The following is a 24,461-nucleotide window of genomic DNA, read 5'->3' as shown; positions in this document are numbered from 1 at the left end:
ACACAGCTTCCACCACTACACATACATCCTTTAGCTTGATGAACTCTACAGAACTAATCTGACGCTAATGGACTTTTATGTCTCATTCCTTATGTCTATTTTCATGGTAATTTTCTGTTCTTACTCTTCCTTGATTGACATTCTACTCATCACTCGAGGTCCATAACAAATGTTAGTCTTGCCTAAATGCTCCAGGTAAAATGAATTATTTCCATATAAACATATAATTATAATAGTGCTTATGCTCCTTTGCATTGTAGCTAATTGGACACATCTCTCACCACTTTGTATTCTAAGAATAGAGTATATAATCTCTCCTTTATAGAAAGAAGAATATAAGATTGAAATAGTTCAATTCAAAGAGAAGGAAGGTAAAAGAGGTGGACTCTAAAAACCACTAAAAGAGGTAGACTCTAAATAACCACTATGCATTGGATACAATTTTTACTAGAACATTGTTGTTCCATATAATGACAGCATACTTGTTAATCTGTTTTACTTTAATCATCTTTTGATGAAACATGCTTTAAAATACCTTCTTAAATTAACATAGAGTAAATTTAGGTTAATAACAAGCATAGTTGTAGCAAGCATATAGAACAAAGGTGGAAAAATGTACTTTAACAATATATTTTTACTTACCATGAGTTTGCTTCCTCACACTGAGGTTTGCTAAACTGCCTGATCACAATTACACTATTTTAATTTATTGATATGAAGAAGCTCTTACTAGCCATTTTGAGGAAGAGGGAGATGAAAATGCTTGAAATTTTCTACCTACCCTGATTTTCTCCCATGCTATCTGTAGTTGGCCCATTCTCCCCAGACAATTATTAATTACTTTACCATTTATCACACTGTCGCTGTTGTTTCTCAGGTGGATTTTCTTTTTGTTGTCATAGTTGTCTTCTATCCATATCTGCCATGTTCTTGGCTGTTCTGTCTTCTAAAGATATTACAAATCATTTCTATCCTTATCAACAGAGCAGTGCTTTAATCATTAGAATTTTATTTGCTTATTAAAAATAGTCTCTTGTTCAGAACTGTTTCTCTGATACAAAGGAGGGTCCTTGCATTTGTCTGTTTGTTTGTTTGTTTAGATTCTAGGGATTTTTGTATCTCTTTCAAAAGTCTAGGCTGTGGATGCTGACATTTTATAATTATTTATAATTGCATTTTCAAGTTCCCTCAGACTATATCAATCTTTTTGAAACACATTAATTAAAATTATACATAGACAGTACTACTAAAAATAATGATATATCAATAAGATTAATAATGGATTATATTGGCAACAACATATTGTAATTATTATTGTTATTCATGTTTATCGTAGATTTTAATGAACAAAAACTACTTATATCTGTAGGATATGCAATAGATAGTGACAAAAGACATAGAATCTTTTGTTTGGAATTAATCTCTATTCTTTAAATATAAATAAGTGTACTGACAGCATCTCACTGAGTATAAACCATCAAGGTCAAAATATTTCCACTAAATGTTATTAATTATCCTATATTTTACATATCAATATTTTATTTCTAAATAGATTACAATGTATTAAATACTTTTATGAAGTGATCTAATATAGCCCTGTAGCATGAAAACCATGAATCACAGTAGAAAGGGCACTGGCTTGAAAGTCAAAGATTTAGACAAGTTATTAAATTCTCTGAGCCTCAGGTTCATCATAAAGATAATTGTGCTCACCCTGACCTGCATTTCCCTAACTTGCTTCACTGGTGATGTCAACTAAAAATATAATGATATATTATGCTATACAAAATGTAAAGTGCTATAAATTCATGGGTTGTTATTACAAATTGTCCCTACTTTTGTCACTTTTAATGTCATAAAAACACTGATACAACATTGCCTCCTTAGTCTTACATTTGTCAACTTCATGGAATCATTAGCTGACTTCCTGCACTGTATATTTAACTGCATTTAGCCCTCCCAGCGCAGGTCACATTTAATGGTAAAAGAAGACAACAATTGGTTATATGTTAATTAAACAGCCACAGATTTAAAAAAAAGCAAAAATTAAAACAAACAAAAACAATAGCATCACATTTTCCATTTTCTGCTGCACTTTACAGCATAGGCCAGAGACTGACACATTTGACTTAGGCTTTTCATTCAATCCTTCAGAGGCCGCTGCCTAGAGCCTTGCATAGGATATGCACGTCTTAAGGTTTAAAGTTCATGCCTTTACTTTACTACTATCCATTAAAACTAAGTTCCAAAACAACCATGCCTTGGAAGAATTAAATCTGATTTTGGCTCTTGTGTCTACATTTAACTTTCTAACTTTATATGATAGAAAAGTTGTTACTGTTTATCCACAAGCCAGGAATCAATGTATATGGTACAATGTATATGATACAATGTATAAGGACTCCTCTTTAAGTTACATTCTTATTTAACTTTTATTATTTTATAACTTGTAATATAAATTCTATACAAATAATTTACCTTAAAATACCATAGAGGAAGAAAAAAATGAAAACTGGAAGAGTAAAATAATTATAAACAAAATTAATAATAAAAAATAACAAAAATCAAAGAGTTAAAAAAATCAGAAAGTGATGAAACATAGAAAAACCGCCCATAACAACATCATTTAGACATAACCAGTTTATCATTAAATTTTGTATATATTTTTTCTGCACATAAATACAAACACGTCCATAACAAAAATGGCCCCACACTGTTTTGTAATATCCTTATTTTGTTCAATAATGTTTCATACACATCTTTCCATATTTGTAAATACATGTAAGTGCCAAACATCATTTTAATGACTTCATGGTATCCCGCGCTTAAACAGTACCATAATGTAATTGATCAATTTCCTATTGACAGATACTCAGGTTGTTTCCAGTTTTTAAAATATTGTAAACTATGATTCAGTGAGCATGCCTGCATGTGTGTGTGTGTGTGTGCGTGTGTGTGTGTGTGTGCGTGTGTGTGTGTGTGTGTGTGCCTGTGTGTATGTATTCTCAAATTGGCCAGTTTTTTTGGGAATTTCCTAAAGAGTGGTGATCAAATCAAATTTTGAAAACTAATTTGCAATGTGAAAAAGTATTATTTATAATATCTCTTCATAAATACGAGAAACTAAAGGAGTTTTTCTTCCATCAAAAAGATGAACAAAATAACAGTTGTTATATATAAACTCAGACATTGAGGGGATACATGGAGTTCTATGGTAATAAATATTCTTTCTTTCAAGTTTTCAGAAAAGCTCTAAGTCAGATTAATATTACTTTTTAAAACTACACATTAAACACTGAAGAACAGTTTAAGGTTTATACTTTATAATACTCATTAAACCAGTTTTTGTAAAGAAATGTCTTTTTTTTCCTAATGCATTTGCTCCTGGTTGTGAGTTTTGATGAAATTGGGGAAGAAAAATTACTATTGATATACCATCTAATATGTTCCATGCACATTACACTTTATGGATTTTATTTAATTAATCTTAATAAAAGTTCCATGAAATGGATAGCATTACCCCATCTTAGAGAAGAAATTGAGATTTAGGTTGTATAAACTACTTGACCAGGACCATAAAGCTAGTTGTGTCGGTCATTTGCCTTTTTCCTCTCATATCCATTCTCTGTCCTTCCTCTTATCTGTTAGTTACAAGATAGGACAGATCCCTGCAAACCACTTTTTTTTCAAGTTGTGTTTCCAACTGGCCTTTAGTCAACAGGAGGCCTGATGGGAGATTGGGGAGACAAAAAGTAGAAGCCAAGACAAATTTCCCACCATCTCTCTGCTCTGAGCAATTGTCCCCAGCAAGGGCTATGCCTCTTCCCTTATTCCAACTCCCCCTATACAATTTCTCCCTCGGTGGTTGCAGCTATCACCAGGCAGCTCCCACCCTGGTTTCACTCCCAATCAAGAAGCCCCTACTCCTGGACTCTGTAACACCCCTTATCTCTCTGACCCTCCAGCCTTGGGAGGATAGCAGTGTCATACTCTGTGAGTCTCTGGGATGCTTCATTGTTGCTTTAAACTTTAGGTCTTCCATCAACCATGTAATAGGGTCCCAATATTAAGTTGGCACTACAGCACTATTTGACATGGGTTCTGCTTTCCTAACTAGACCCAATAATGGAGCCAGCAATCAAATCCATGTCTATCTGACTCCAAGGCATGTGCTCTTTCTAGTCCTCAGGCAAGAATTTCTAGGTCATTGCTCATCAGAGAGCAAGAGTTAGGTATTAGAAATGGTGGGTGGGAAGGAGATGGGAAGTAATCAAAGTCATAGCAACAGGACCACACTCAATTTGGGAGGAATTATTTGTTCAGTCTATAAGTCCTCCAGCATAGAAAAGGCACCTGCATGTAGAACATACAAATTTTACATCTTTATAATCTTTTGCTTTAGGCTTTCTTAATTTGATTTCCTGTATTTCTACAAAATCAGGAATCTTTTCAGGAAGAGCACAGCATATGAGAAATCACCTTTCCAATGGTACCAAAGAGTTTGTTTGTCTTCTGGTGCATTTCTCAAGCTATAGATTTTCTGTTTCCTGAGAAAATCTAATACTCTTTCATATATAGACAACTCACAACAAAAAAAGCATAGCAGTCTGTGGTTTGTGGGTTTTGTTGGTGTTAGTTTAGTTGTCTTTATCACCTGGTTTCCCTGAAAAAAATCTAGTGATATGCTCAATGCAAATAATTTTAGAGCTTCATAAGTTACTTTATTGGGCTGATGTTTAATAATTAATAAGTTACATATGTCACTTGCAACTATATGCAGAGTTAGCACTGAGAAAATTGTAAAATCTAACTAATCTATGACTAATCTAACTAATTATGAAAAATTACATAACTTTTTCACACAGGTCTTCATCATTTGGCTCCTGGGTGCCCAGATTCTCTGGGTTGGCTCAAGGTGTGATTAGTATGTAAAATATGCAGTCTCTTCTAGCAAAGGCAGCTCTTTTCTTTTGCTTCTGTGGCTGCCACTTTTGCATTTCTCCTACCTTCTACATTTCATTATCCTTTGTTGAACTTCTATTAAAAGCTACATCCTTCCCATGAAATCAGCATACTGTCTAAAGATTCCCTTTTATTTTCTTTTGGTCACCTGACAGGTAAGGAAAGTCCCAGGCTTCCATTTGCTGTTAAGGATCACAACCTTCATCTCAAGGCCAGAAGGGAAATTTTTTAACAGGTCATATCCCAGTGTTTCCCTGTAAGCAAACCACCCATCACTCTAATATTAGCCACTGTTTTATGAAATGCCCATCACCATCAGAGCACAGATAAGTACATACATTAACCCTGATGCAAAGTGAATGGTGGATACACCATGAGAGCATAAAGGTGAGCCACTAAGCTCAATGTGAAGGACAAATGTGTGCCTGAACCTGGGGTTTAATATACCCTTATTATCTGATCTGAGCACACTTCCTCCAAAAAGGCTATCCAAACCATTCTCACTGTTTCACGCAGAAAGGGTAGGGCCAGCTGCATACTTTGTGGGGCCCAATGAAAATAAAAATGCGGGACTAATGGCACAAAAACAATTAAGAACTTCAAGACAGTGAGTATAACACCTCAGGTGAGAAAGAAGAGCGAGCATCAGTAAAACTAAGATTCCTCTATTCAATTCTCTTATTTCAATTGCAAATTCCTTGTTTTTCTGCAGCTTTGGGTAGCAGAGGTAACAGTAATGCATTTTAAAAGGAACAGCTTACATTGAATTGAATTCTCCTCCACTAATATTTATGGAGAAGTTACGTTGCACAGGGAACCACATTTATTATTGGAGAGGACAAAGGTATACATACTATGTGCTGTAAAGATTAAAGAATCCTAGGGAGGGGATTCTATACAATCACTGAAATAAACATTAGACTGTGGTAAATGTTGGAAGAGAGCTATGAATATTGGGTGTCTCTTCCACTCCTTCCTCCAGCAGCACTGCAATTTCTTCTTGATTTATGTGTCAGCCAACAGTCCTCAAGCCTTGCTCAACACAGTAATCTCAGTGCTTAGCATTGTGTCTGGTGTATAAAGTAACTTCAAATATTTTTATTTTATGAGAAAAGAAATGGTCCAGGAAAGGAATCCTATAAAATCATGAATCTTTTTATTGCTGTATAGTGAAGTAGGGAAAGCATTGTCTTTGGTACCACTTGCTACAATGTTTGAATACCAGCTCTGACTCCTGTACATTTTCCAGATTAGACAAGTCATGTATCCTCTCTCTTCTTAAACAGGATAAGACTTGATCAATGTCAGAGTTGTTGTGAGAAGTAGAAAGGATTGATAGACAGTGCTAGGCATTACCTAAATTCAAAATTCTGTACAGAATTAAATTTCTCTTGAATCTCCTAATTTTCTATCTAGTGTAACATGAAAGAACACAAACTCTACAACCAGACTCATTGGGTTAAAAACTGAGCTTTATAACTTACTGTGTGATTGTGGGCAGGTTTCTTAACATCTCTGAGGCTCAATTTTCCTCATCTATGAAACGGGGACAAAAATAGCACCACCCTCATATTGTGGTTGAGAGGATTATATTAGTTTACCTATGTAAAGCACTGGGAAACTATACCTGGCCCATGTAAGTATTATACAGAGACTTTGTGATTATTACTATTATTCTAACAGGATTTTTAAAATTTGTCCAGGATCAAAACCTCACATTCATTTTAAGCACCTCCTTTATCAAATAGCTCTCACACAGATCCCTTCTATTCTACACCAATGACTTCACTCTAGTTCATACATGTATTTTTTCCTGGATGAAGTATCACACTTTTCTCCTGACATAAAACACCTGCATTGATCTCTCCTTTAATAACAAAGTAAGTTGTATCATCCCCAAATCATCACTACTTTTTCTGATCTCTTATAGCTCTTCTGTCTATAATTCTAATTTGGATTTAACATTCATTCTTATTTGTCCATTTACTTGCCTTTCTACCTACTGGATATGATTAAAACCATTTATTTTTTGTCTCTTCCTTCATCTTCACCTATCTTCCATGTAAACAGAAAGTTAATATATTTAAAACAATTTATCATGTAATAGACAAGTGTGCTCTAAGCCAATTGTAAATACAACTTAAAAACATTTTTATATTACATAGCAAGTGATTGTTTTCAGCAGAATCAAACTGGGTGAAAGTAACTTGGACAAGGGGTTGAGATTTTATATCTAGAATATGGTTCTGCCCATTTTGACACTGAGCTAATTACTCACATTTTAAGTACAAATAAGAAGAAACTTATAAATGTTATAACAGTTCATGAATATAAAATTCTTCCCTAACAAAATAATATTTAATTCCACTTAACATGTTTTGCTTTCCTGAATAAGCTACTGCATATCTGACTACTTCCAGAAAGACTCTTATAAAGCACTAGGGCAAAAATATGAATCAATTCTACTTAAGATGATGATCCTCAATTTTTACAAAAGAAAGAAAAACTCAGAAACTTGAATTACCTAATTTTGAGACTGTTGATTTAACAACATATATACAAAGTCATTATTTTTGGGATGACATGTGATATGTAACTACCTTAGCAACAATCTCGCCTGCCTGAACAAAATGTGAAAATGAAGATTAACCTTCGACATAGTTAGGATCCTAAATATTTGATGCATTACTTAAGACATTTATATTAACTTGAGAAACTATAACTTAGAAAGAAAATGTGAAGATCTGTAGTGACAAGCAGAATTTTGATAACTTTGAGAGAAAATTTGGAAACTTTGTGTGAAGTAATGGGTGATAAAACAGACAAAGGCAGATCTTACAAATTTCTGAAATTCTTTCATGTTAAACAATATCTTACAATGCTGCCTAAAAATTAGGGAACTTTTGCCAATCTTTAAAAAGAAAATCAGATTTTCAGCACCATATTGGCAATTCACTAGAAAATCAGAAGAATTTCGCTGAGAGAGTTAAAGAGGAAGGGTAACTTCAATTGCTTGGAAAAGGGAAGCCTAGAAGTAGAAGGCAATAAAGCAAAAGTAAGTTAAAAACACAGGAGCAAATTTATTAGGAAAAAATTATTCCTCTGAAGAATATGATATTATATAAAGGTAAATTTATTTAAAGTTAACAATGGGTTGGAAAGCACAAATATTATCATCTGTATTTATTTGTGGATTCATTAAATGCATTTTTAGTAAGCCCTTACTATGTACAAGGCAATGATCTATGCTCTGTGATACACTAAAAAATAATCATTCAGAGATCTGTCCTTAAATTGCCTAGGGCCCAATAGGACTTCTAAAATATAAACATAAATAACCATGATGCAGCGCAGCTAGAAACAGTACTCACAACAAATATACAGACCAGTTGCTACACTACTGGAAGAATCAAAGATGGCTGCATTTGGAAGGCAGTTTGGGGTTGGGAATTGTGTTTCACAGATAAAACAAGGAAGGAGAATATCTCATGATATAAAATGACATAAGTACATATGAGAAAGTAATTTCACTTCAGTTCAAGAGTAGCACATGTGTTAAGTAGTTGAGGGGAAAGAGAAAAAGTAAACCTCAATAAGATTATTTTAGTTCTTTGAATGGCAAGCCAAAGACCTTTATTTTGTTGGTGAATTAGAGCAACTGTAGCTACTTTTTTTTTTTTTTTTTTTTAGAAAGGAATAATGTCACTAAAGGAGCACAATAAACTCATAATACAGCAAAGGAAAAACAAAATAGCTTAGAGATGTGATGCGGGGACCTAGTTAAACGACACTAAACTTGATAGAGGTCTACTTCAGGATCCAGTAATGAAGTACAAATGTGGCCTGGTGCTCGTTGCAAAAGGAAAACGAGGCAAGACTGGCTAAGGCCTGGGGCCTTACCCTCTCACCTCTCTCCAATTCACCCACGTACCCTAATTTTAGCACAAACAAGGTTTTCCCAGTCTAAATGTTATATACTATGTAAAGACCAGCTTTCATTCTCCCCACAAGACTTCCACTGCCAAGTTTCTCTAACATAGACATTCCGGAGACACTAATGAAGATTTTTGTGGAGAAAGAATGAACTAGGAGTGATATCGTTAAAACAGTAAGTTAAGACACACTAGTAAATAATCCAAACCACAAAAAAAAAAAAAAAAAAAAAAAACAAAAAAAACAAAAAAACGGGCAGACTTAATTGTTTCAAAAATCCAGAAGACGATTGAGACTACAGAACAACTCAACAAAAGCTTAATGGTGGTGGTGGGGGACTGAAAATGCTAAGAGAGTCACAAGACACACTTACCAGTACGGGGCCTCCCCCACGCCGGGCTCCACTCGGCACTCGGTGCGGCCGCCAGCCTGGAGACCCCTGCAGACCTCCCACAGCGGCGGTGAGGCGGACTGTGCACATTTCCAGTGTGGTTCCCAAAGCCTGATTACTGGTGCACCTAAACTAAAATACTTTGTATTTTTTTCATTAACCGCAACTGGCTACATGGAAGACGAATTTCAGGATCTGGGTCTCCTAACCCAGAAGGTACCCGGGTGAGAAAAGCCCCGAGTTCTGCGCTGAACCACACAACCGCAGAGCAGACCTAGAGCTGAAAGCTGGAGTTAAAAGACAGACCAGGGTGGAGGATAGAGCTGATTTGTCCACAGCTGCAACGGATGAAAATACCTTAATAAAACTAAAGAGCACAGCCCAGAGCCCCAGGAGGAGCAGCTGGGGATAGGACTCCATTTTTTGGAGGGGAAAATTTTCAGGCAAGAAATCTGTATCTATCAAAACTGTCCTTCAAAAATGGGGGAGATTGACCAAAAGGGGGATGCGAAGTGAAACGAAATAATGTTTCTGTGGCGGAGAGATTCCAAATGGAGCCCAGAGGTCACTCTGGTGGGCACTCTTATGCACTATATAGACAACCCTTTTTAGGTTTTAGTGAATTGGAATAGCTAGAAGGAAATACCTGAAACTCAAACTGCTACCCAGTAGCCTTGACTCTTGAAAACGATTGTATGGCAATGTAGCTTACAAGGGGTAACAATGTGATTGTGAAAACCTTGCGGATCATACTCCCTTTATGCAGTGTATGGATGGGTGAGTAGAAAAATGGGGGAAAAAAAAACTAAATGAAAAATAGGGTTGGGGGTGTTTTGGGTGTTCTTTACTTTTATTTTTTATTCTTATTTTCACTTTTTCTGGTACAAGGAAAATGTTCAAAAAATGGATTTGGGTGATGGATTCACAACTATATGATGGTACTGTGAAAAATTGTTTGCACACCGTGGATGATTATATGGTATGTGAATATATCTCAGTAAAACTGAATAATAAAACACACACACACACACACACACACACACACACACAACCAAGGGAGAGTTTAAGACATTCCCAGGAAAATAAAAGCTGAGGGAGCCCATCACTATGAGGTCTGCCCTACCAGAAATACTAAAGGAAGTTCTTCAGGTTGAAAGGAAAGGACAGGAGATAGTAGCTTGGAGCCAACAGTAAAGGTAACTACATGGATAAACACAAATGCCAGTATTATTGTATTCTCAGTATGTAACTCTACATTTGTTACAAGTTGCAGAATACAATTGAATAAGCAAAAATATTTTTATAGTATGGGCACACAAAATATAAAGAGATAATGTGTGACAAAAACAACATAAATAGGGGGGAAAGATGGGTAGGAGAAGAGAGTGTGTATGTTATTGAAATTAAGTTGGTATGATTTCAAATGTTAGTTATAGATTTAGGAAGTTAAATATAACTGTTAACCATAAAGAAAGTATTTAAAATAAATACACAAAAGGAAATGAAAAGGGGATCAATTGGTATCATTACAAAATATCAATCATACACAAAAGAAGGCTGCAGTGGAAGAAATGAAGGACAAAAAACCTCTGGGCGTACCTTGTAGATATTGCAGACCACCAAAATAAAGAGAATATCGCAATAAAGCAAGTCACATGAATCTTTGAGTTTCCCAGTGCATATAAAATTCATGTTTACACAATTCTATAGCCTATTAAGTATGCAATAGCATTAGTCTAAAAAAAAGTACATACTTTAATTAAAAATACTTTATTGCTAAAAAATGTTAACCATCATCAGCAAGTCATAATATTTTTGCTGGTGGAGGGTCTTGCCTGGATGTTAATGGCTGCTGACTGATCAGGGTAGTCATTGCTGAAGTTTGAGGTGGCTGTGGCAATTTCCTAAAATAAGACAACAATGAAGTATGCCACATTGATTAACTCTTCCTTTCACTAAAGACTTCTCTGTAGCATATGATACTGATTGATATTTTACCCACATTAGAACTTCTTTCAAAATTAGAGTCAATCCTCTCAAACCTTGCTGCTGCTTTATCAAGTAAGTTTAAATAATATTTTAAATCCTTTGTTGTCATTTAAGTAATGTTTGCAGCATCTTCACCAGGAATATGTTCATCTCAAGCAACCACTTTCTTTGCTCATCTTTAACAAGCAACTCCTCATCCATTTAAGTTTTATCATGAATGAGATTGTAGCAATTCAATCACACCTTCAGGCTCTACTTCTAATTCTAGTTCTCTTGCTATTTCCACCACATCTGCAGTTACTTCCTCCACTGAAGGCTTGAACCCCTCAAATTCATCCATGGGACTTGGAATCAACTTCTTCCAAACTCCTGTTAAAGTTGATATTTTGACCTCCTCCCATGAATCACAAATGTTGTTAATGGCATCTAGAATGATGAATCCTTTCCATAAGGTTTTCAATTTACTTTGCCCAGATCCATCCAAGGAATTACTATCTATGGCAGTTATAGCTTTATGAAATGTATTTCTTACTTAACAAGCCTTGAAAGTGGAAGTAACTCCTTGATCCATGGGCTGCATAATGGATGTTGTGTCAGCAGGCATGAAAACCATATTAATCTCACTGTACATCTCTATCAGAGCTGTTGGGTGACCAGGTGCATTGACAACAAGTGGTAATATTTTGAAAGGAATCTCTTCTCTGAGCAGTAGGTTCAAACAGTGGGCTTAAAATATTCAGTGAACCATGTTGTAAACAGATGTACTGTCATCCAGGCTTTGTTCTGTTTAGAGAGCAGAGTAGATTTAGCATCATTCTTATGGCCCTAGGATGTTTGGAATAGTAAATAAGCACTAGCTTCAATTAAAGTCACAAATTGCAGTAGTCCCTAACAGGAAAGTCAACCTGTCCTTTGAAGCTTTGAAGCCAGGTATTGACTTCTCTCTAGCTATGAAAGTTCTAGATGGCATCTTTTTACAATAGAAGGCTGTTTCATCTACAATGAAAATCTGTTTAGTGTAACCACCTTTATCAATTATCTTAGCTGGATCTTCTGGATAACTTACTCCAGCTTCTGCATTGGCATTTGCTGCTTCACTTCGCACTTTTACTTTATGGAGATGGATTCTTTCCTTAAACCTTATGAACCAACCTCTGCTGGCTTCAAACTTTTCTTCTGTAGCTTCCTCACTTCTCTCAGCCTTCATAGAATTGAAGCTCCTTGCTCTGGATTAGACTTTGGCTTAAGGGAATGTTGTGGCTAGTTTGATCTTCTGTCCAGACCACTAAAACTTTCTCCATATCAGCAATAAAGCTGGTCTCCTTTCTTATCATTTGCATGTTCACTGGAGTAGCACTTTTAATTTCCATGAAGAACTTTTCCTTTACAATCACAACTTGGCTAACTGTTTGAGATGCAAGAGTCCTGGGTTTTAGCCTGTCTCAGCTTTCAACATGCCTTCCCCACTAAGCTTAATTATTTCTAGCTTTTGATTTAAAGTGAGGGATGTGTGACTCTTCCTTCACTTAAAAACTTAGAGGCCACTGTAGGATTATTAATTGGCTTAATTTCAATATTGTTGTGACTCGGGGGATCGGCAGGCACCAGGAGAGGGAGAAAGACGGGAATAGATGCTTAGTGGAAAAGTCAGAACAAACACATTTATTGTTTGCTATCTCATAAGGGCACAATTCATGGCACCCCAAAACAGTCACAATAGTAATATCAAAGATCACTGATCACAGATCACCCTAACAGATAAAATAATAATGAAAAAGTTTGATATGAGAATTGCCAAAATGTGGCACCAAGACACAAAGTGAGCACATACTTTGATATACTTTGATAGACTTGCTTGACACAGGGTTACCATAAACCTTCAATTTGTAAAAAAAGAAAAAAAAGTGCAATGTCTGTGAAGTGCATTAAAGCAAAGCACAATAAAACAAGATGTGCTTATATAAGACACACAAGTTAAGTCTTGCTCTATGAGTAATTACTTTGATGTAAATGCACTAAACTCTATTCAAAAGATGAAGATTGGCAGACTGGATTAAAAAAGCATGATACAACTATAAGCTGTATACAAGAGACTCATCTTAGACCTAAAGACACATATAGGTTGAAAGTCATATGATGGGGAAAAATTACATGCAAATATTAACCAAAAAAGAGCTGGGGTGGCTATCCTAACAGATAAAATAAAGTTGAAGTGTAAAGATGATATAAAAGACAAAGAATGACACTATATATTAATAAATGTGAGAATCTTTCAAAAAGATATAGCAATCAAATGTACGCACTTAACCACAGAGTCCCAAAATGCAAGAAGCAAACACTGATAAAACTGAACAGAGAAATAGATAGTTCTACCTTAATAATAGGAGGCATCAATACAGTACTTTCAATAGAGGATAGAACATCTATACAGAAAATCAATAAGGAAAGAGGTCTTGAACAATACTACAAACTATCTAGACCTAACAGACATATACAGAACACTTCATCCAATAACAGCAAAAATTCTTGTCAAGTGTACATGGATTATCCTCCAAGATAGATTAGATAGTAGGTCACAAAACAATTCTCAATAAATTTTAAAATATTCAAATTATACAAAGCACCTTCTCCAACCACAATGTAATGAAACTAGAAATCAACAAAAGGAAAACTGGAAAATTCCCAAATATGTGGAAATTAAACAACACACTTTTAAATAACCAAAAGGTCACAGAATAAATCATGAGGGAAATTAGGAAATGTCTTGAGATGAATGAAAACAAAAACACGATATAACAAAACTTTTGGAATTCAGTGAAGCAGTGTGCAGAGGGAAATATACAGCTATGGCTGCCCATATTAAAAAAGAAGGCAGCTCTCAAATCAATAACCTAACTTCAGTCTGGAGAAGAGCAAACAAAACTTCAAGTTAGCAGAAAGAAAGAAATAATGAAGTTCAGTACAGGGGAAAATGAAATAGAGAATAGAAAAACAGCTGAGAAAATCAATGAAACCAAAAGTTGGTTTCTTGAAAATATCAATAAAATTGACAAACTCTTAGCAAAACTGACAAAGAAGAAAAGAAAGGATGCAAAGAACTAAAATCCAAAATGAAAGGGGAGACACTACTACTGATCTTGCAGAAAATAAAAAGGACATAATAGAATGCAATGAGCAATTGTACCCCAACAAATTAGATAATTTAGAGGAAATGGACAAATTCTTAGGAACACACAAGTTATATAACTTGAGCCAAGTAGAAATAGAGGAGCTCAACACACCAGTAACAAGTGAAGAGATTGACTCAGTAATCAGAAACCAAGAAAGAAAAGTCCACAACCAGAGGGATTCACTGGTGAATTTTACCAAACATTCGAAGAAGAACGAGCATCAAACCTTCTCAAGCTCTTCCAAAAAACTGAATAGTTCAACTCTTCCATGAGGTCATTCTATGAGGTCAACATTATCCTAACACTAAAGTTAAACACATCACAAGGAAGGAAAACTACAGACCAATTTCCCTTATGAATAAAGATGCAAAAATTTTAGTAAAAAACTAGCAACTCAAATCCAGCAGCTATTCAAAGAATTATACACCATGACCAAGTGAGATTTATCCCAGCAATTCTAAGGTCGTTCAACATAAGAATATCAACAACATAAGACACTACATTAACAGAATGAAGAAAAAAATCATATGATCATCTCAGTTCTGAAGAAAAGGCATGTGACAAAATCTAGCATCCCATCATGAGAAAAACACTTAGAAAAATATGAATAAAACATGATAAAAGGCATACATGCAAAATCCACAGCTAATATTATACTCAACGATGAAAGACTGAAAGCCTTCTCCCTGAGGTCAAATATTGTATAATCTTGCTTGTATGAAATACCCAGAAAAATCAAATTTCATAGAGACAGATAGTAGATTATTGGTTACCAGAGGCTGGAAGTGGAGCAGGGGAAGAGAGATTATTGAATAACAGATGCATAGTTTCTATTTGAGGTAATGAAAGTTGGAGTAATGGACATTGGTGACGGTAGCACAATATTGGGAATGTAATTAATAACAGTGTATTAATTAATGAGGTTGCAGATTCACAGTTGAAAATGGTTAGAATGGGAAATTTTGAGTTGTATCTATGTTACTACAATAGAAAGTTATAAAAAATATTAGAAAAAAGTTCATAAAGCCTCAAGTTGAACCTCATGTGCAAAGACAATACAAAAGAATCAATGTTATTCACAAATTAGAAAGTGAGTTGTCAAAGATCATTGACATTACAAGCCTGATGATTGGAGTGACTGTAAGAGGGAAACAGGCCAGTTTGTAGATATGGCGGTGAGTTTAATATTAGGTGCAATGCCTTTGAATTGTCACCTGATATCCAGAGGAAGTTACCTGGCAGAAAGTGAAAATTAGTATCTTGAGCTTGAGGTACAGGTATTTTCTAAGACAATGCAGGAATGGATAATACCAGTTGTGGGAGAATAAAGAAAGGGAAAGAAGAAAGAAGCTGAGGAAAGAACAATGGGGAATCACAGAACTAATGTTCTTAGAATTAGGAAAAGTTGGTGACAAGGAGAGATTGAAAATGAAAAAATAAATCATTGATGGACAACCATCCATGTCAATTCTCACTTTATCTAATGTCTTCTTTCTAATATACTGCTCATTCACTTTAATATTATTGAAAGCATCAAGAAGGAGGGGAAAATGTTGAAACATAATCACCCATAATCCTAAAATCCAGGATTAACCACTGTTACATTTTGGCATATTTCCCTCCATGTTATTTGAATGTACTTTTCCATATATGAAATCATACTAAATATATGATGCCATATTCTAGTTTGTTTTTCACTTAGTAAAAATTGTATTTAATGTAGGCATAAAAACTACCCTTTCTATAACATAATTTAGATAATTTCCATTCTCTCATAAAATAAATTTTAAATAAATATATTTTGTTTCTTTTGGAAGAACACTTGGAAACATTTTTAAAATTTGTACCTAAAAGAGACTAGCAAATGGAAATAGTAAAGGTTTTTTTTTTTGTTTTTTGTTTTTTTTTTTTCTTTGCTATTCATTCGCAGATTACATCATCCCTTGTACTAAAGAGAAAAGTCTCAATCCAGGGTAATGGTTCTCACCATGGACACATTCTGAAAACTTGTGTCGGGGGGTTATTGAACATAAGGTTGACTGGGCATCATTGGCACTGCTGACTGTAGAACTCATGTTGATTCTTCACAAAGGAGCAAACATCTGACTTCTTAGTTACATCATCTCATAGAGTCTTTTGCCCAACATCTCTATATTGAAATGAATGTTAGTTTAGAATTGCATTCATTTTATTTCTAATTTATATTACCATTAGTTCTTTATATTGATTTTTTTAAAAATTATATGGGTAAGTAGGTTATATAACCCATAAATTCCATTTTAGCATAATAATAATGATACCACAAAAATTCTTTATAAAAGGGAGCTTTAGCTCTGATAGGTGACAACTATTGCTCTAGGACCTTTACATTCAGAACCTCCTTCTACTTAATAATTGATAAGAACTCTACCTGCTTTCCACCCTAATGAAAGACTGTGTGCTTATGCTTACTTTAAGTCTTTTGCATTATATCAGTTTCATGTTTAACTTTGCCATTAAGACAGACGGTAAACATAAGAGTATAAAGAAACTCGATTTAATAAAACAGGTCATTTGAGAGCAAGTAGCATGGACTTAGACACCAGGGCAATAACTAACAGTGCTTTATTTCAGTTTGTTGGTGTTAGAAGGATCAATAAGTAGATATGATATCATCCTGAGATCACTGTTTAGGATGATGATCAAAACTTTTGAGAAATTAATCTGTGATGAATTTTGTCTCCTAAGTTACAGATTATTTGAAAGTTTGAATATGTATTAGGCCAAGTTTTGTGGGCAAAATTAGAAAACAGCATTAAAGCTTGTGTGTTTAGGTGAACGAAATTTCAGTAATGTTTTGTACACATCTGCCTATGCTTTATGTTTATTGAAGTAAGGATATTTCTAAGTTAAATTAATGAGGTTGTGTATTCACAGTTAATTCTGAAGAGTTCCACTCAGTTAAAAGCACTAAACAGATTGAAGAGATTGCAAGAGGGAATTTATTTATTTGAATAGTCAGTCTTTCCATTACATGAAGAAATGAAGAACAGATGTTAGAGTAATTGAAAAAGGTAAGTGCAATAGAATGTTTCATGCACAAATATTTAAAAAAAAAAAAACATTTCTTAACTTTATATATTGGGGGATGTCATATTCATTTGGAAAGTAAAACTTTTTTCACTGTATACTCCATAGTTTCATGACAACAGTATTTTTGTTCTAGAAGGGAGATGATTTCCCAATAAGGTGAAAAAAAATTGGAGTAAGCTTTAAAGAAAGAGATTACACAGCAGTCTCCAAAGAAAATCTTCTGTCTCAATAGAAATTATACCCATTATCTAAAATTATCAATGGCTTCCTTTTTACCACTGCATCAAGTCTAAATTCTTCCCTAAATAGTTCTCAGCACACTTACAAAGATCTATATTGTATTTTTTTTCTCAAAACATAACATATTAGAAACTGCTGGTTGCCTATTCAAAGAGCTATTCTTTCCGTTTACTTTCTTAACAGTTTTCTGACCCCTCCCACTGACACAGGGATAAATCATTAATATAAATCAATTATGTTCATCATATTCCAAATTCAGGAAATGGCTGTGATGTAGTTCTGGTCAATAAAGACAATCTAATGAGGTAAATCTGGCAAAATATTTCCTTACACTGAAAAAAAGGCAAATTGAAGAATCTGTCCCTTTTCTTCTACTGGATACTGTCGTGTCTGAATAAGATGCCTGGAAATATGGCAGAAATCTTGCAATCTTTAAAACACTGCAAGATAAACTGAGGACCAGGCCCTATTCCACGGATGGAAGATCAAAATGATGGAATGAACCTGGGAAACTGATGCCACAGTTCCCAGAAAGTTGATGCCATATTGTTAGCAAACTAACCTATTTTGAATTTGTTGTGGTGGTGATTGTCAGTTGACATAATATGTTCCCTCACACTTATACCTTCCACAGGTAGTTTTTCTATTGTTTATTTTCAGGAACATTGTAACTGATGAAATGCAAAATACAGTATTCACATTCCTGCCATTATAACCTTGTTCTCTTTGCTTTCAACGTGCTTGGTTTTCCTTTAGTCACATTAAAATTCTTAATTCACTGAAGAAATAACTTGAACCCATCTCCTCTGTAATCTTACCCTAAATGCAACTGCCTCATTAACTTTCCGTGAAACTGCACAGCTCTTATGATTAGTAACACAAAATATAGCATAAAATAAAAAGTATTGTTTATTATTTGCTTTATGCATGGAATTATTAAGTTTGCATTTGTTAAGCATCTATAATGTGTCATGCCCAGTACAAAACCATGAGATACACAGCACAAAAACACCACAAAGAGTTCAAGGCTAGAAGAAAACTTAAATATCAATAAAAGCAATCTATTTATTGCAGCACAAGGCTAGAATACAGATGTGCGTAAGGGACAGGGGTTGCAGAAAAGATAATCTGATCTATCTGGGGGCAGTAACAAACCCTGAGCTATGTCTTAAAGGATGAATTGGAGTTCACCAGGCTGACAAGAGTGATTAAGGGTTTTATAGCTAGAAGGAATAGGATGTACAAAGGCAAAGAAGTGTGAAACAGTATGACACATTCAAGGACCTGAAGTTAATTTGTTTGGGCTCAAGAATAAAGTGCAAGAAAGAAAGTGCTCATAAATTAGCAGGAATGGTAGACATTGAATACATCATAAAATATTTGTATTCCATATTTGTTCTCTAATTAAATTGTGAGGTAACTGTATTTTCAGTGAGTATATTTCAGAATTTGTAAGATCAGACTGATTTCAAACTTTCTGTACTTTTGGCCCCATAGATTCATTTGAGCACTGTCAGTGCATGCGGATTCCTGGGATAGATAGCATGGTCATTATATACTTCACTTTTTTTAACCATAGTACCTGAAACTGTGCAGTCCACGTTGCAGGCATTACTGCTTCTTTATGGATTTGCTGTGTTGGTTACACAGATAGAGTTGAAAAGCTTGCAGTGAAGCCTTAATACAGTATTTCCTCTTTATTAGTGATTTAATTTTCCATTGTCAGAGTGAATCATAGGGTTCTGTCTTCATATCTGCCTCCTTAAAGTTCTGTTTTACTCTAAATGAGTAAGTACCATAAAAATTCCCCAAATAGAAATCCACCAAAAGGTCTCCATGAATGGAATCTCTTTAAGTTTATGGAGACACAACAAAGTCATTGAAGTATTTTGGAAAAATCACAATACCTCAAGAGTCAGGCATTTATACTCAATCTCTGTTACTATATTGAGGTTTAAAAAATGCCTATTATTCTGCAAATCTAACTATCTATATATATTGTATACTGCAGAATGTAAAATGTTAGAGGGAAATTACTAGGTCTGGGTTAATTTGGTTGTGCATGGTACAAAATCAAGCATTAAAATATATAATTTTATTTTTAATCTATAGATCAATACTCCATAAGACATTCAATGCAGTTTTGAGGTTTTATTTGTATGTAAATTAACAACTAAAGGTGTGTTACCTAGTTTCATAACTTAGGCCCATTAGTTGACTTTAGGTGAATTATGTAATATCTGTACCTCATTTTCCTCATCTTTCAAACAAGAAAAGTACCTATCTAGGGTAAAACCAAAATATGCCTCGCATTGTTGTCTTAATAATTAAAGAAAACAAGCATGTTAAACACATATCACAGAACCTGATACAGAGCTATTAGTGGTTATTGTTAATCAACAATAAATATCTATTCAACATGATTTCTTGGTCAGTGTCAGATTGAATTTAAATTCTAAGTTTAGTTACTCATCTGCAAACACCTTTCTCACTTAAAAAAAAAAAGAAAAACAGTAAGAAAACAGTGAGCACACTGGAGACTTACTGAAGAGGAAGAGAAATGTTGGGTAACCCTGGTGATGCTTTAGTACCACAGTGTAACTGTGATTGTGTATAAGCCAAAATTGGAGATAAGAATTTGGTCATCTTCTGTCACCAAAGAAATCTTCAAGACATTTTCAGATGTGTGTAAGTAAGGACCACTGACAAAAATAATATATAAATTGTTTCCAGAATTCCTTAAATAGTGTTGAATATGTGCTGGCTATCATGATTATTAATTACGTGTTTGCTGTTGTTCTATTAAGTATACTCAGCTTAAAGTTTTAATAAAGAATTTGTCAGTCATATTCCTATATAAATGCTACTAAAATTGAGTTTATAATTTTTTTTCTGTCCCTGGAACAGTACATCACATAACTTATATTTTAAATTGAAAATAAAATAAATTGAACCTTGTATTCTGTAGCAATGTTAGGAGAAGTATCATATCCCAAATGCTTTCTCTAAAATATCTGAATTTGAGGGCTGTATCTACCACAGAGGACCACATAAACTCAATAGCAGCACTTAGTTTCATGAAATACAATCTGCTAGCACAGTTTATCCTATGTCTCTTGAGTTTCAAAAGAAAAGAAATGCACATGGCTGTATAGGAGCCACAGTGTTATGCATGTCTAATCAGTAATATATAAAAAAAGTATAATTGGATCAGTTGGAAACTGAAAAATAATAAAATAAGCAATCCTTGAAGAGGAGGAAAAAAAATTACAAATGATTCAAAGAAACAAAAATACACAATGTAATACTATTTTCATCCACTGGGAAATAGAGAACTACTATTTTCCCTGATGCCTTTCCATCAGACCCCTTCTTCCTTTCATCTCCTATGTACACCATGCAAAACTCCATCATATAAATAAGATTCATTTTCTATGGAAAATATCATAATTATTTTAAAAAATGATGCCATGAAAGAGTAGACATAAGCGTTCATTTAAAAAAAATATATTTGTGGCCAAATCTATAGAATGACAAGTGTTGAAGTAACTTTCCATCATTTTTTTAACCTAAATGTTTTGTATCTTGTGAGAGTAAATATCCTGGAATTTGGATATGCTTAGACCATTATGTGGCTTTTTGTATTTAACTTATGTCTGACATTTTGCATTCTCTAGGTAAAATGCATGTGTGCATGGATGTGTGTATTTGTTAAGTTTCTATCTAAATGTTTGGGACTGTTAAATAAATACTTTTTCTACAAATAGGAAACTCCTCTTCAAAGCTAAAGTACTTTTTATTAGGCATAAATAAGCTGCTTCAATTCATAAAAGTAAAGTCAAGAATATGATGGTAGTAGTTCACCAAGTGACACTAGATTTCATAACTTTAAATGCTAACATATATCGGTAGTAAATGTTTGTATTTTTTTTGAAACAAAGTTCTTCTTATGTGATTATACATATTTCAGATATTTTAAAAATGGAGAAAACTCTTAAAAACGAATGCTTCATGCATGTAAAATCATCTTAACTTTGTGAACAAATTATACTGATGCCACCATAATATACCTTCATTCCAAAACCAGAGTTTTGTTTTCTGATTATATAGTATTTTGTGGCAATTCCCTTAGTATCTGTCACTATGCATTAAGGGAAAAGAAGGCAATAAAGCTGTTAAAATAAATACTATTCATAGGAGAGATAAAATAGGGAAAGTTTCCATTAGGAACCTGAAGAATGGGAAGAATCAACATTATTGCAATTTTTCTTTTACATTCATATAGCTTTGAGCTGGTCTCAGGTTGACATGTTGCTTCTAATCTTACCTCTCTTTTGAATTGTTTTATCAACATTTATTTTAAAATTTAGATAATGACCAAATCTACTTTTACTTAAAACAGATAAAAATAAAAAAAATAATTTTTAAACAATTGTGTAATCAAATGTTTAATATGTATTTTAAGCCACTCATTATTCTTATTTGCATTTATACTTTTAAAAATTCCTTTTAATAGATATTAAAAATATTGTTTTTTTTCTTAGGTTTCATGATTTTATTTGGTTGCAGAAACAAATTGTGATTTTCAAGGATATTACTGGAGAAACTTAAAACAATCTTTGCAGTTTATTGATGTGTTACTAGAGAAGTTGTAAAAACAATGAAAAATTCATGAAAGTACAGAATCTTTAACTAAGTCTAAATGTTTTATTCTGTTTTTTTCACAGGGGTCTTTCTCTTGAACATATATGGAGGTCTGGTTCTTTGTTTTTATTTATATATCATGTGAAACGGCAAAAATATTATGATATCTTTGGTATGTTTTTCAGCACAGTATAAATTTTACATCACCCAATTATTTTATCCCAGAGAAGGACCCTGTCTAACAGCTGGTACATGTTTTAATTTAAGAACAATGTGCCTTCAGGCATGTGCCTTGTTTTTGTTTTTTTGTGGGTTTTTTTTTTTTTTTTTGCTTTTTTTTTTGTTTTCTTTTTTTGGTTTGTTTGTTTCTATTTTTGAATCCACTGAGTCTTTCCTGGCACATGATAGACACTCAGGCCTGTAGAAGTGAACTGAATTAGCTGTCATAATTGAAAAATAGTTAAAATATACACCAGCTTCTGAAGATTGACTCTTTATAAATAATTTTAGTAGAGAAAGTACATATTTAACTTCAGTAGCATCAAGTTGAATTAAAATTGATTCAATAAGCACTTAAAAATCAGCAAAGTGAGAAATTTTATTTCTACTCCGGAAGAATTAACACTCGGGCTGAGGAACATGGCAAATCCCTAAACATGGAAAATGTAGAGAAAAAATCAAAAGTACACAACTAACTTTTAATTAAAGTGGGACTTTTATATACAAATATGTGCTATTTCCTTCTATGTAATCATCTTAGAAAACAAGATACTTATGCCATCAAATCCCATATTCATAACATTTTTGTACATTCTGTTTTGATATTATTTGATTGAATATCCTAGGTGAAAGCATTTTTTTTCCCGCAAACCTGATTCTAGTACATTAATTTACTGTGGAAATGGACTGGCTTGTGATCCAGAAACAATAAACATTAAAAGATCTGAGAAATGCACAAAACTTAAATGTACAATCTGTGAGTTCTGGAAAATCTATATATATCCTTTGAATGACCACCCCAGTTAGGGTATGGAACATTTCCATCATCAAAAACAATGCCTTCACACCAGCTTCTCATTCATTCCCATGCCAATGTCGGCACCATAGTTCTCATTTTTGTCACCATTGGTTGGTTTCACCTGTTCTTCACCTTAATAAAAATGGAATAATACAAAAAGTATTCTTTTTGTGTCTGGCTTTTTTCCCTCAATATAATGTTTTAAAATTGAAATTTATACACACTGGTAAATATTTTCTAAAATAATGTGTTTAAGGTTGGTATTATGTCTCCTTAAATTTGTCATGGACTTCACCAGTAAAACCATTTCTTAACCTGAAATTTTCTTTTTGGAACAGTTTGGTAAGTTCCATGTCTTCAATATATGTAAGAATATTCAGATTTCCTACTTATTTCCTATTTCCTTTTTCTTCAATTTTGATAATTGTATTTTTCAAAGGATTTGTCCCTTTCATCTAAATTGTAGATATTGAGAGCAAAAGTAACCTTTAAAAGTTGGTTTCATTTTTGGAAGTACTGAAAAGCTCTTCAATGTGAAATCTGGTACATAAATAAGATTATTTCAGTAAGTAATAGGTCTTTAGACATTATGAAGTAACAATGGCAATGATAATTTTTAGTGGTAGTAGGTAAAGTTTGTGGCTTATCTATTGGCTCTATAAGTGCTCTGTTATTAGACTTAAAGATTTGGTATATTACAGCCTTTCCTAATTGTAATTGATGCTGCAGTCATTCAGAAATCTGCAAAAATTACTTTAAAGTCTTCCTTATACCATATATTTGGTGCAAAATTCCATTGGATTGTTCTTCCTACTTAACTTGCTTAAGATTTGTTTTGTTTTTCTTTTAAGGTCATCATTTAAACTAGTATTATGTACTCTTGTGAATTTCTTTCACCTCATGCTTAAGTCAACAATGTTCTGGATTTTAATTCTAATCACTTTAGGATTTTAACCCTAACACTCAGCAATAGGCTTTTCAGAATGAAGCATTAGGGTACTTTGCATAACAGAAAAAAAAAATTCAATCTAGAGACAGACCT

General features: G+C 33.7%; 1 protein-coding gene across 1 annotated transcript in view; it reads right to left on the bottom strand.

Moving 5' to 3' along the window:
• CNTN5 (contactin 5) overlaps nucleotides 1–24,461 on the bottom strand; it is a 1,285,703-nt gene that overhangs the window by 1,214,360 nt on the left and 46,882 nt on the right. The gene's annotated exons all lie outside the window — the stretch shown is intronic.

This window comes from Choloepus didactylus, chromosome 6 (assembly GCF_015220235.1).
Source record: "Choloepus didactylus isolate mChoDid1 chromosome 6, mChoDid1.pri, whole genome shotgun sequence".
Lineage (NCBI taxonomy): Eukaryota > Metazoa > Chordata > Mammalia > Pilosa > Megalonychidae > Choloepus > Choloepus didactylus.
This window is presented reverse-complemented; position numbering and strand designations above follow the sequence as displayed.